The sequence below is a fragment of the Narcine bancroftii genome, chromosome 1 (assembly GCF_036971445.1).
Source record: "Narcine bancroftii isolate sNarBan1 chromosome 1, sNarBan1.hap1, whole genome shotgun sequence".
NCBI lineage: Eukaryota > Metazoa > Chordata > Chondrichthyes > Torpediniformes > Narcinidae > Narcine > Narcine bancroftii.
Window position 1 is genome coordinate 477,776,953 of NC_091469.1, and position 13,650 is coordinate 477,790,602.

General features: G+C 45.0%; 1 protein-coding gene across 5 annotated transcripts in view; it reads right to left on the reverse strand.

The window, feature by feature from the left end:
* galnt11 (UDP-N-acetyl-alpha-D-galactosamine:polypeptide N-acetylgalactosaminyltransferase 11 (GalNAc-T11)) overlaps positions 1 to 13,650 on the reverse strand; it is a 388,126-nt gene that overhangs the window by 299,799 nt on the left and 74,677 nt on the right. The window lies entirely within an intron of this gene.

Genomic DNA, 13,650 nt, shown 5'->3' on the forward strand with positions numbered 1-13,650 from the left:
ATTATTCTGATGCCAAAGTGAGCGACGGTAGCTGGACTAAATGACTATTGTCCAATGGCACTGACCTCCATGATTATGAAGTGTTTTGAGCACTGGTAGTGGAGAACACCTACAGTGCTAATGGACCCATTCCAGTTTGCCTGTTGGCCAAACCAATCCAGATGCAGTGCAATAGACCTGACTTTCCACTCTGTCCTGACCCACCAAGAGAATGATGCTTCATACGCCAGGCCATTGTTCATTGACTTTAGCTCGGCATAACACAATTATACCTCAGATGCTGGTGGATAAACTGGCCTCGCTGGGACTCAGTACCTCTCTCTGCAACTGGATCCTACCCTTCTTGATTGAAAGACCACAGTCTGTCTGGGTTGGCAGCAAAACCTCAAGCCCCGTCACAATGAGCACTGGCGCACCTCAGCACTGCATGCTCAACCCGCTAACATTCACGCAGCTAACTCACGCCTGTACGACTGGATTCAGCTCCAATTGAATCAAGTTTGTAGATGGCACAATGGTAGTAATGTATCGGCTTACAGAAAGAAGTTTGAAAGGCTCGAACAGTGGGACAAGACTATCAAACTGAGTCTCAACATGGAAAAAACAAATAAGATGTCTGTGGACAAAAGACCAGTTCTCACTGCATATCAATGGTTCTGTCAGAGAGAGTGAGGAGCACAAAATTCTTTGCCATCTATTTAAAGGACAACCTATACTGGACTTGCACCTCTTCTTTAGTAAGGAAGCCACAGAAGTGCTGACACTTCCTCAGGAGATTGAGGAGGGCAAGGCTACTGGTCACCATCCTAACAACATTCTACAGGAACACAATGGAGAGGGTCCTGGCTGGCTGCGTCATAGTGTAGCAAGGTACAAAGCATCAAATTGGAAGTCAGTACAAATGCTGAGAAGATCATTAGGGTCTTCCTTTCCTCGATTGATTATATCTACCAGAAACAATGCTTAAAGAGGGCTCAGAGAATCAGTGAGGACACTTACCATCCAGCCTGCAGAATCTTAGAGACATTACCTTCAAGGAAAAGGTACAGGAGCATAAAAATCAGAACAGCCAACTACTTCCTATATGCAGTGAGACTGTGGAACAACCCTAGAAACCCGTCAATTATTTTTGTGTGTAGGATGTATTGTTTGTGTGTGAGTACCATGGACCGAAGTTGCACAATTTCATCAGGTTGTACATGTATATATAGATGACAATAAATTTGAACTTGAAGGGACCAAATCTATGGTTGCTAAATCACCTAATGCCAGAAATAGAGATAGAAAAAGAAGATACATAAAGAATATGAGGATAATTTGAATGGAAGATCATGAGTAGGAAAAGATCCAAGAATAATTTGAGAAAATGTTCATTTTGACCAACAAAATTTAAAAAAATGATTGTAACAGATGGCACTGCACTGAGATGCAAATGGGTTGGGTTTCACAAAATTCTACCATGCAGAGATGTTGGGTAAGCAAGTTGAATACAAAAGCAAGACCATTCTCAGTAATTGGTATTGGTCTCCTAATTTAAGTACGAATATAAATGCACTGTAGTTCAAGGGTTTATTAAACCAACAACTGGAATAGACATGCTCTCCTGGAATTTAGAGGGGAGACACACAAGGGTCTGCAGATGCTGGAATTTCAAGTAACAATCTACTGGAGAACAAGCACACAAAACTGCAGATTATGGAATCTGAAGCTTGAAGGGCTCAAGGCCAAAACTTTGAACCTTCTTTTTCTTCCACTGATATTGTTTGCCCTGCTGAGTTCCTCCAGCAGATTGTTTGTTACTTTGAAGATTAGAGGGGATTTGATTAAAACATACAGGACCCTGGAGAGTCTTGAGAGTAAGTATAGAGAATGATTTCTAGAATGGAAGTTTAGCACTAGGATCATGGTTTCAGTTGGAGAAAACAGCAAGATTTTCACAGAGGGTCATGATACTTTGGAACCTTTTCACAGAGAAGGGTTAAAAAAATGGTTTTTTAATATTTGAAAGGCAGTAGTTCACAGATTTTTCATAAACCTCAAAGTTAAATGTTTCTGGTAAAGGGATGTTGTACTGAGGTTACGATTGGATTAGCAATTGATTTTGAATGGCAAATTACGTTTGAGGAGCAAAGTGGATCACTCCTGCTCCAGATTCAGACATTATATTAAAATTATTGGTCTGATTTAAACCTTTATAACTCCAATGCTTTGGTAATTTGAGAAACCACAACATATTCCTCAAGGTTTGAAATTGTTTCAAGTGAGCTTTAGTTGTAAATAGTTTCCATAGAAACTAAAACAATTATTTTCTAAAAGCAAAATAACTAGATGCTATAAATCTAAAAGAAACAGTAAAATTGAAAACATTTAGTTGGTCTGAATATTTTCAGCAATAATGGAGAGGGAGCAAATGAGTTTGTGTTTCAGGTCAATAATCTTTCATCAAAACAGTTGCCTTTCCCGATGAAAGGTTGACAAGAATGTTAACTTTTTTTTCTCTTGTAGAAGTGTAATTTAAATATTATATCCAAAAATAAAGCAAACACAAGTTTTAACATCCATAATATGGGTGCCCGCCTTCCTTTATTTCACTCTCTAAACGTCTCCTTTCTTCCTCCCAATACATCCCTCATGCCACCCCCTTGCCTATCCATTGGCTTATCCACGTGCACATCATCACAACTCCTCGTTTTGACCGTGCATGCGTGTTAACAATGACGGCCAGCTTGCGCATGCACACCACCTCCGGCACGCATCACTCCAAACAAACTTGTGGCGTCAGGTCCAAGTACGCAACCGCGACAGCCCCAACCCCCACCCCCAGCCTCCATCATGTGAGACTGGATCTCTCCTGCTACTGTCTGGTAGGCAGACAGTCGGTCCTGATCTAGTCTGGTATTGGCATACAGGCGTCAGAGGATCCTAAAGGCAGGGGTTCAAATGTTTCTCCAGTGTTGGCTATGCCAAAACAAATGGGGCACTGATATACGCAGGCTTTAAATGATCAATGGAAACAGTGTAGGCATTCCCATTCTGCCAGGTCATAAAATACTCAGGATGCCGTTCCATGACCTCATAGGGCCCATCGTATACCGGCTGGAGCAAATCATGTGGTACATAAACCATGGTTGACGAACGTTGGTCTTAACCATTTTCCCCAAAGAAAGTGGACATAACTTGACCATTTATATTGCAGAGTTCCAACGATTGGCTCCACAAATTCACCAGTACAGTTATTGTGGTTCCATACACCGACTCAGCAGCCAAAAACCCAAGGACCTCTTTTATAGCCGTGTACATGGCAAGGAGAACCACAAGCATATGTCGTTAATGCAGACTTCAACTGTTGGTTGAAACGCTCCACAAAGCCGTTGGATTGTGGATGGTAGGTAGTAGTGCAAATGTGGTGCCCATCAGAGCTCGAAACAATGCTGATTCAATCTGAGACCCTCAATCCATATTAAGAGTACGTGGACACTGAAAGAAGGAACCCAAGGGTCAACTAAACCTCGAGCAACAGTTTCCACAGAGGATGGTGATGAGAATGACCTCCTGCCATCTGGAACCCAGTCTTCACATGCAAGTAGATAAGTTAGAGCCACGCCTTTACAATGCCAGCAATCGGGACTAGGGTTTGAATCCCACGCTGTCTGTAAGGAGTTTGTATGTTCTACCCGTGTCTATGTGGTTTTACCCTGGGAACGCCAGTTTCCTCACACCATTCAAAACGTACTAGAGTGTCTGTTAATTGGGTGTAAAATTGTGCGGTATGGACTCTTTAGCGTACAGTATTTCAAAATTTATATTTAGATGGAGGGAGCAGACCAATCAAATCCAAGTGCACACGAGCTAAATGAGCACCTGGAAAAGAAAATTCCCCAAACCTGGACTTCATGTGTCTCGAGACATTTGAACACTGATGTGGCAAACATGTCCTTGCCCATTCTCCAACATACTACTTGACACGAGGTCAAGTAAATCAATCCGTAATCAACCTTATCAATGCTTTTATGTCTTGGTGGGACACGTTATGGAGGAACATGTAATGCACTCACCACATTGTTGTGGATACTTGTGGAAAAGTTACATGTCAGTATTGTCTAAATGCATGTCTTTTAAGTGCAGGCCTGTGTTGATCTGTTGATATCAAATGAGATCAGAATCATTGTGCTGCAACTGAGCATTTGTGTAAAATCAATGACCACCTTTATACGTAAGGCATCAATGTCTTGTCTGGACAGGCCATCGGCCACCGAATTTGCCTTCCCTTCGATGTGCTGCATGTCCAAGGAAAATTGCAGAATGAAATCCAAATCCTCATGGGGTGAACAGTGGTGTTTGCTCACATGCGCTGCACAAGTGGTCGGTATAAATGGCCTTTCCAACCAGAAATGGAAACGTCACCCTGTGAGGTAGATCACCAGGAGCTCAGATTTCAGCTTTATTGTCAGAGTACATACATGACATCACAAACAATCCCGAGATTCTTTTTCCCTGCAAGAGCAGCAGAATTATCACTAATCGATAGTGCAAAAAAAACTGTACACAGTTTAAACAAAGAACTGTTAACAGATAATGAATGTAAACAAACTGATTGTACAATATTTATTTTTCTTTTTGTTCTCTCTGTAAAGTCCTTTAATGAGTCTCTGAGTTTGTCATTGAAGAGTCTGATGGTGGAGGGGTAGCAACTGTTCCTGAACCTGGTGGTGAGAGTCTTGTGGCGCCTGTACCTCTTTCCTGATGGCAACAGAGAGAAGAGTGTGCTGGGTGGTGAGGGTCTTTGATGATTGCTGCTGCTCTCCGATGGCAGCATTCCCTGTAGATATACTCAATACTTGGGGGGGGGGGGCGCTTTGCCTGTGATGTCCTGGTCTGTGTCCACTATCTTTTGGAGGGCTCTATGCTCAGCAGTATTGGTGTCCCCATATCAGACCGTAAGGCAGCCAGTCAGCACACTTTCCATGACACCTTTGTAGAAATTTGCCAGGCTTTCTAGTCATACCAAACCTCTGCAAACTCTGAGGGAGTAGAAGCACTGACATGATTTCGTCTTGATGCCTCCTGAAAATACTGCATTTTGACTGAGCAGGTGAAAGTTTGGCTGAAAGGAATGCCACCAGCTCCAATGTCCCACTGATTTTGTTTTTTTGCTCCAAATCAGCTCCCACTGCACTCTCAGAGGTGTCCGTGGTGCGGGAGAGGACAGCATTGGGCTTCTGATGCACCAGCATTGTAGCTTCCACAAGGGCAGTCTTCGCCTCAGTTAAAGCACAGACTCAAATGCCAAGGTCTTTTAGAAGCTCACTTACCAGACCCCTTCAGAAGGTTGGTCAAGGGTATGAGGGACACAGGGCTTTAGGTAAGAAATAGCAGAAATTAACCACCACAACATGAACAGATACAGGAAAATCTCAAATCTCCTGTACCTTTGCTTGCTCTGGCAAGATGTCATCTTTTGTTACCTTGTGCCCTAAAAACATAAGCTCTTTGGCCCCAAAAATGCATTTGGACAGATTGATAACGAGGCTAAACTCATTGAATCCCTGAAATAGTTTCAGAAGATGGTCCTTGTGTTCCTGTTCATTGACACTCAGCACGAGGAGCTCTTCAATATCAGTAAGCACAACATCGAAACAGGAGAGAATCCATAAATCACCTGAATGTTTGAGCTGTGTTCTGTAACCCAAATGGCATTTAGAGAAATGATCACCACCATCTTGGCAATATCTGAAGGTTCCACCAGAATATGATAGTTAGCACACACCATCTATTTTAGTGAATACCTATTTACCATGCAGGTTGGCTGAGAAATCTTGCACATTTAGATTATACCAATTGGGGATTGAGGCATTATTCAGCACATGGTTATAACCACATGGTCTCCAATCTCCCAGAGACTTCTTCAGAACCATATGCAGTGGGGATGCTCAGCAGCTATTGGATCTACAAACAATTCCCAGCTGCAGCATATAATTGAACTCTGCCTTTGTGATCTCGTAGCAGTTCGGGGGCAATCTATGTGCACGCACTAAAACCCAGTTTCTATATGATGAGTTAAATTCCGTACCCATATGATGGGGTTACCAAACAAGGGAAACACTTGAGCAATCTCTGAAACAGCCAGCTAGTCAGTTGGAGACTTGTGAGATGTGTGACATAGGAACATAGGAAGTAGGAACAGGAGGAGGCCAAAAATGGCCCATCAAGCCTGCTCCGCCATTCAATACGATCATGGCTGATCTAATTTATGACCTAACTCCACCTACCTGCCTTCTCCCCATATCCCCTAATTCCTCTATCATGTAAAAAATTTATCTAACTGAATTTTAAATATGTTTAATGAGGCAGCCTCAACCACTTCCTTGGTCAGAGAATTCCAAACATTCACTACTCACTGGGAAAAACTATTTTTCCTCATCTCTGTCCTAAATCTACTCCCCCGAATCTTAAGACTGTGTCCTCTCGTTTTAGTTTCCCCGGCCAGCTCAAAAAACCTTCCTACATCTATCCTATCCATACCCTTCATGATCCTATATGTTTCTATAAGATCTCCTCTCATTCTTCTGAACTCGAGCGAATACAATCCTAGATGATTTAATCTTTCATCATAAGTCAACCCCTTCATCCCAGGGATCAACCTAGTAAACCTCCTCTGGACCGTCTCCAAAGCCAGTATATCCTTCCTCAAATATGGAGACCAGAACTGGACACAGTATTCCAGGTGCAGTCTCACCAGTACCTTATACAGTTGCAACATTACCTCCCTCCTCCTGAATTCAATTCCTCTAGCGATGAAGGCCAACATTCCATTTGCCTTCTTAATAACCTGCTGTACCTGCAACCTAACTTTTTGCGATTCAAAAGTGACAACCTTTGGTGGATGAGAAATGCAGCCCACTGTATAGCTATTCTTTAAATCTATGAGCTGGGAAAAATATGATCAAAAAAATTCACTCCCAAATGGCATTCGCTATCTCTGCGACTGTGAAAACCCAACAGAACGGCTTACAAAACCCAAAATCCAGCATAAGCGATCGCTAGCCCTACGTCTGAATAAGGGAATTATTTGCGGCGAATAGAACATGACATGTTAGGGTGTCTGCGTTCTTGAGAAGTAAGTGAACATAAGAAATAGGAGCAGGAGTATCGAGCCTGCTTTGCCATTCATTGACATCATTGCTGATCTGATGATGGGCTCATCTCCACCTACTTGCCTTTTATTCAGAGGTAGCCTCCACTGCTTCAATAAGCAGTAAATTCCATAGATTCACCACCATGGGGAAAAGCAGTTTCTCCTTACTGCAATCCTAAATTTACTACCCTGAATCTTGAGGCTATGTCCTCTAGTTTCCCCCACTAATGGAAACAATTTACCAATCTCTTTCTTAATTGCCTTTCATAATTTTATACATTTCTACAAGATCCCTTCTAAATTCCAGCGAGTACAATCCCAGACCACATAGGTTAAGCCCCTCATCTCTGGAATCAACCTGGTGAACCTCTTCTGCACTGCCTCCAAAGCCAGTCCATCCATCCTCGAGTACGGAGACCAAAACTGCACACAGTATTGCAGATGTGGCTTCACTAGTACCTTGAGAAACAGGATAGGATTGGCTGCAGATGCTGTGGTTGTAGTAAAAACACCAAAATGCTGGTGGAACTCAGATGGTCTATTCTCTGTGAGACCACAGAGACTTCTGCACCAGAATCCTCCAGAAATGGAGTCCTAATTGTTTGATTTTAAATATCATTTATCAAATAACAAGTTTGTTCTCCCCAAAATTAATATTTTTCTTATTGAAGTCTGTCCATTGGATTCTTTGAGTCTCATGAATCACTCCAGAAGAGATGGGCAAGAGCTGTACAGATCAACCATTCTTCTAATGTTTAATCCTCTATGGGAAAACTTTAAACATCAGTCAGTACTGCCTTTTACAACACCCATATGGCACTACTATTTGCTTAAGATAGATAAGCTTATAGCGGCCCGCAGCTCGCACGGGCTGAGATGCCTATTTCCATAGGCTGCCAGTGGAACGGTGAAACTGGCCAATCACCACCAGTGGATCGCAGGGAGCCCAATTGGGGCCTGGATGCTGGAACCGACCAATTGGTGGCCGTCCCACTCAAGCCACGATCTGGTGGTGACATGAACAAGCTGCTATAAAAGGCAGCGCTGCCCCTGAATAAACTCGGTATCGTATACACGCTACTGGCGTGTGTGTCTTCTTTCTTCTGCAAGTTTCAAGCTACAGCCCAGGAGCTATAACCTGGCTGTAACAGTAGCGACCCTGCTACAGTGGAGACCCTGACCGGTCCAAACGGCGTTGGACCCGACAATGGAGCAACAACCCGAGATAAACATTTAGCCTCCTACATACCCAGGACTGCTGTCAGGCCAATGCTTCTTAGTGGACACTGGGGCATAATACAGCATCATTCCCACCTCCCCCTCCCCCCACCCCACCAACCTTGAGGCTCGCTGCAGCAAAATAGGCCGAGAACTCTGAGTGGCAAACAACTTCAGTATCCAAATTTTCAGCAGTTGGTCCATGACCCTCCGCTTCGGGTCCGCTGGTTCACCTAGAAGCTCACCGTGGCAGCCGTGCAGCAACCACTTTTAGGTGCCAACTTCCTGAGGGCCCACTCCCTCCTGGTAGCCATCAAGGGGCATTGACTGGTACACGCCCAGACATTCCAATTGCTCTTCCTCAAGGGCACCAAGCTCACCAAGCCCCATCTGTACTCGTTGAGTACTGCTACCAACCAGTTCCTGACGCATTTCCTCACCATCACCACATCTCACCTCCATTCGGCAGAGCCCAAACATGGAGTGAGGCACCAGATCATGACTGAGGGCCCTCCCCTCCATTGCAGGGCGTGCCACCTCCCCTTGATAAACTTAACTTGGCCATGGACAATTTTTTTTAATGGAGGAATTGAGCATCGTGCAGCACTCAGATAGCCCTTGGGCCTAACCCCTCCACATGGTCCCCAAGACTCTGGGTGGCTGGAGGCTGTGTGGTGACTACTGCCGCCTCAACGAGGCCACCGTTCCGGACAAGTATCCCTTGCCCTATTTCAAGATTTTACTGCGAACTTGCAGGGGGCATAGATATTTTCAAAGGTGGACCTCATCAGGGGCTATCACCAGATCCCAGTTCACCCAGAGGACACCCCAAAGATGGTCATCATAACCTCCTTTAGATTGCTTGAATTCCTCTGCATGTCCTTTGGATTAAAAAATGTGGCTTAGACTTTCCAGAAGTTGATGGATGCAGTGGACTGGGATCTGCCCTTTGCATTTGTCTACTTTGATGGCATTCTAATCACCAGCCAAGCGCGCTGAGCACACCACCCAGTTACGGCAACTGTTCTCCAGGCTGAGCAATTTTGGCCTCACCATTAATACAGCCAAGTGCCAATTTGGCCAAGAGACTATCGACTTCTTGGGCCATCGAATCGATCATCACAAGGCCAGACTGTTGCCGGCAAAGGTGGAGGCTACCTGCTCTTTCACCATGCCTTCAACAGTGAAAGGGCTACAGGAGTTTGCAGGTATGGCCAACTTCTATCACCAGTTCATACCTGCAGTGGTATGCATCACGAGCCCACTCTTTCCACTCATGGCAGAGTCCAATAAAAACTTACAATGGACCCAAGAGGCCACTGAGGCCTTCCAGACCACTAAGAACGTCCTCGCCAATGCCGCCCTCCTTGTGTGCCCCAGGACCGACGCTCCTACCACCCTCACCACAAATGCCTCCAGCCCAGCGGTCGGGGGTGTACTTGAGCAGCTTGTTGATGGACAATGGCAACCACTGGCCTTTTTCAGTAAACACCTCAGGCCACCAGAGCTCAAGTACAGTGCCTTTGACAGAGAACTGTTAGCCTTATACCTGGGAATTCGGCACTTTCAATACTTCCTGGAGGGTAGGAAGTTCAAAATTTATATGGACCACAAGCCCCTTACATTCGCTTTTCGTAAGGTGTCCAACCCGTGGTCAGCCAGGCAACAGCGGCACCTGTTCTACATCTCTAAATTTATTACAGATATTGAGCATGTAGCTGGTAAGTGCAACGAAGTGGCCAACCCCCTATCCCTATCTCGGCAGTGTATGACCCTAACCCTGGCATCGACCATATGGCCTTGTCTGAGACACAGCAAGCAGACCCTGACATTCCGGTGTACCAGACAGCGCTCACCATCTTACACCTGGAGGATGTCCAGATTGCCTCCAGCAAGCGCATGCTGATCTGCGATACCTCAACAGGTAAACCTCACCTTGTTGTTCCAGTCGCATGTAGGAGCCGAGTGTTCGAGTCAGTCCTAAACTTGGCTCACCCCACCATCTCGACTACTGTTAAGATGGTGGCGAGCAGGTACATGTGGCACGGCCTCCATAAAGAGGACACGCTATGGGACAGGACTTGTACTCATTGCCAGTCGTCCAAAATTCAGACCCACACCAAGGCCCCCCCCACAGACATTTGAGACCGCACTTGGCCGGTGCAGCCACATGCCCATTGACAATGTGGGCCCCCTATGTCCAGAGGTGCACGCTACCTCCTCACACTGGTCGACTGGGTGACCAGATGGCCTGAGGCGGCTCCATTCTTGGAGGCTTCCATCTAGGCATGCACATGGGCCCTACTCAGCACTTGGGCAGCGCGTTTCGGGGACCCCAAACACCCAACTTCACTTCTAGTCTGTGGACCACCTTAGCCCTCACCCTGGGGACCCAACTCCACCACACCACGGCATATCACCCGCAAGCCAACGGGTTAGCAGAGAGGTTCGACAGACACCTCAAGGCAGCTTTAATGGCAAGGCTGACTGGACCTAATTGGGCTGACAAGCTTCCCTGGGCCTGTTGGGATTTTGAGCCGCACCCAAGGAGGACCTTGAGGCATCCTCTGCTGAGTTGCTCTATGGTGCACTCCTGGTCATACCGGGTGAATTTGTAATGACCCCTGAGGACTTGGGGGAACCCCCAACGACCACACAGTCCTGGCTTCACGAGCGCCTCAGTACCCTGGCTTCCACCAAGCCCAGGCCCCACTTGAACATTCCCAAGGACTTGGCCGATTTGTTTGGCATGGGGCACACCAATACCTTTCCATAGACCTTACTAGGGCCATACTGTTTCATAAGAAACAACTGCTCCACCTGTGTTCTGCACATTAGTAGCAGAGAGGAGACTTTTCCCATCGACCGGTTGAAACCGGCCTATTTAGACTCTGACCACCCCATCACCCATCTGACCCAACTGCACAGGGGTCAGCCTCCTAAGAACTCTGCCCCAATCGCCTGTTCTGGGGGTGGGGGGGGGCGGGGTGGGGGGAGGAATGGCCATCGAACGCGGCGACTGGCAAGATTTCGCACGGACTGCTGATGGAACGGTGAAACTGGCTAACCACCGCTGGCGGATGGCAGAGGGCCTAATCGGGACCCGGATGCTGGAACCGACCAATCAGCAGTGGCCCACTCAAGCCATGCCCCAGTGATGACGCAGCTGAGCTCACTATAAAAAGCAGAGCTGCCCCTAAATAAACGCAGTGTCAAATACACTCTACCGGCGTGCGTGTCTTATTTCCTCTGCAAGTTTCGAGCTACAGCCCAGGGGCTATAACCTGGCTGTAGCAGTAGCTACGCCTCTACAAGCTACCAATTTTTTCTCTATACCCTCTTCACTCAACAACATTTTATCTCTTTCCCATCCTGACAAAATTACAATGAAATAATCCTAGCAATTAGGATTTCAGGTTCTGGCTTTTCAGCACACATCTTAGATGAAAGTTTTCAAAGCCATACTTTTTTTTTCCTTAAACACTGATATTAGTAAATAGTATAGATGTGAACAGAATATTGAGAAAGGGCATTAACAAAATACAAGTCAGCAAAGCTGCAGCAGATGTAATATTAATTGTGGCTTCATCCATTTTGGATTCTAATCTAATAGATAGGTTTTCGTTTTCTTCCAGTAAGTAGGTGAGAACTATGGATGAGCAAAGATTTAAGGATACAAATAGAGAACCTCCAGTGGAAAGACATGACCGCATTATAAAGATCAAATGATTTCTGCATTAATCTAAAGACAGCTACTGGTAAGGCTCTCTTCTGGATAACTCTATTCAGTGCTGATAATTATATAGTGAAGAAAATATTGGCCTTATAATGGCAAGGAATGCAAATTGCCAAATTGATTTTTCGGCTATATGAGCAGTTGTGTAGACTAAGCTTGCATTCCTAGAAGTTTAGAAGAGATGATCAAAATGTGGAAAAGTCCAGAGTATGGGGCATATCGTTTGAAAATTAGTTATGCTGTTCATGGATAATGTCAGGAAGCATCTCTACTTCCAGATAGTAGTGGAAGTGTGCAATTCTCTGAGACAAAAAAAATGATGTTGGGTCAATTAAAAAGATAAATTAAAATTATTTTGTAAGAAGGGAACCGAGAAAGAAGGGAGTTAAACACAAGGATAGGTGATGACAAAGTTAGTGGAAACAGTAAAAAAATGGAAGAAATAAAACCAGGACAAAATTTATGAGTACACATTGATATCAAAAGTTAAAATTTGGCACAAGTTCAATAATGATTTTATTTTAAAATATATTCAACTATTTTTTTTCCATCAGTTGAATTTTGAATGCCCAAAAAGGATTTAAACGGTACTAATTTTTGTTTCTCTTTTTAACCTTGTTATAAACATTTGATTTAATGTCAATAACTCTTCTCAAAATGTGGGTTTAGAACTGGCCATTCATAGCAGTGAATCAAGGAAGGGTCCATTTTCTCAAGCAACAAACAAACTACTGGAAGAATTCACCAGGTCAAGTGTTATGCAGAGAAGACAATAGATAGTCAAAGGGGCTAAAACCCTTCATCGCCAATAGCTAGAAATGGGTGGAAGCCTGAACAAAAGGGGGAGGAGGATGGGCGAATGCAGGGAGCAGGGATAAGAAACGGGAGAAAAAATAAGCTAGGATGTAACAAGAGGAAGAGGACTGAAGATGCACTCTGATAGGAGGAAGGGAGCTGGAGATGTTTGAGTGACAAGAAAGTAGAAAGGGCAGGAGAGGGAAAAGAGGAATGGGGCCAGAGGAATGAGGGAATGCAAAAGCAAAGGGGGGAAGAAGAGAATCAACAGGGGAGGTTACAGGAACTTAGGAGAAATCAATGAATACAGGGTGCTGTTTCTCCAAGTTGTGTGGCCTCAACTTGACAGTATGATTATTCATTGGAACGCAGACGGCTGAGAGGGCATTTGATAGAAGTATTTAAAATTATGAAGGGAAGAGTCACAAATAGACTCTTTCCCCTGAGGGCAGGAGAGGTTGGAACAAGAGGGCATAAGTCAAGGGTAAGGGGGCAAAACTTTAGGAGAAATATTAGAGGATGCTTCTTCACTCAGCAAGTGGTGGCAGAATGGAATGATCTTCCAGAAGAGATAGTCATGGCAGGGTCCCTTCTGTCATTTACGAGAAGGTTGGATGTGAACCAACCGATTTTCCCCTGCAACCGTGCCTGCCTGTCAGCCACAATCGAGCCTGCAGCTGACGTGGACATTTACCCCCTCCATAAATCTTCGTCCGCGAAGCCAAGCCAAAGGAAGAAGGATGTGTACATGGAGGGGAGGGGGTGG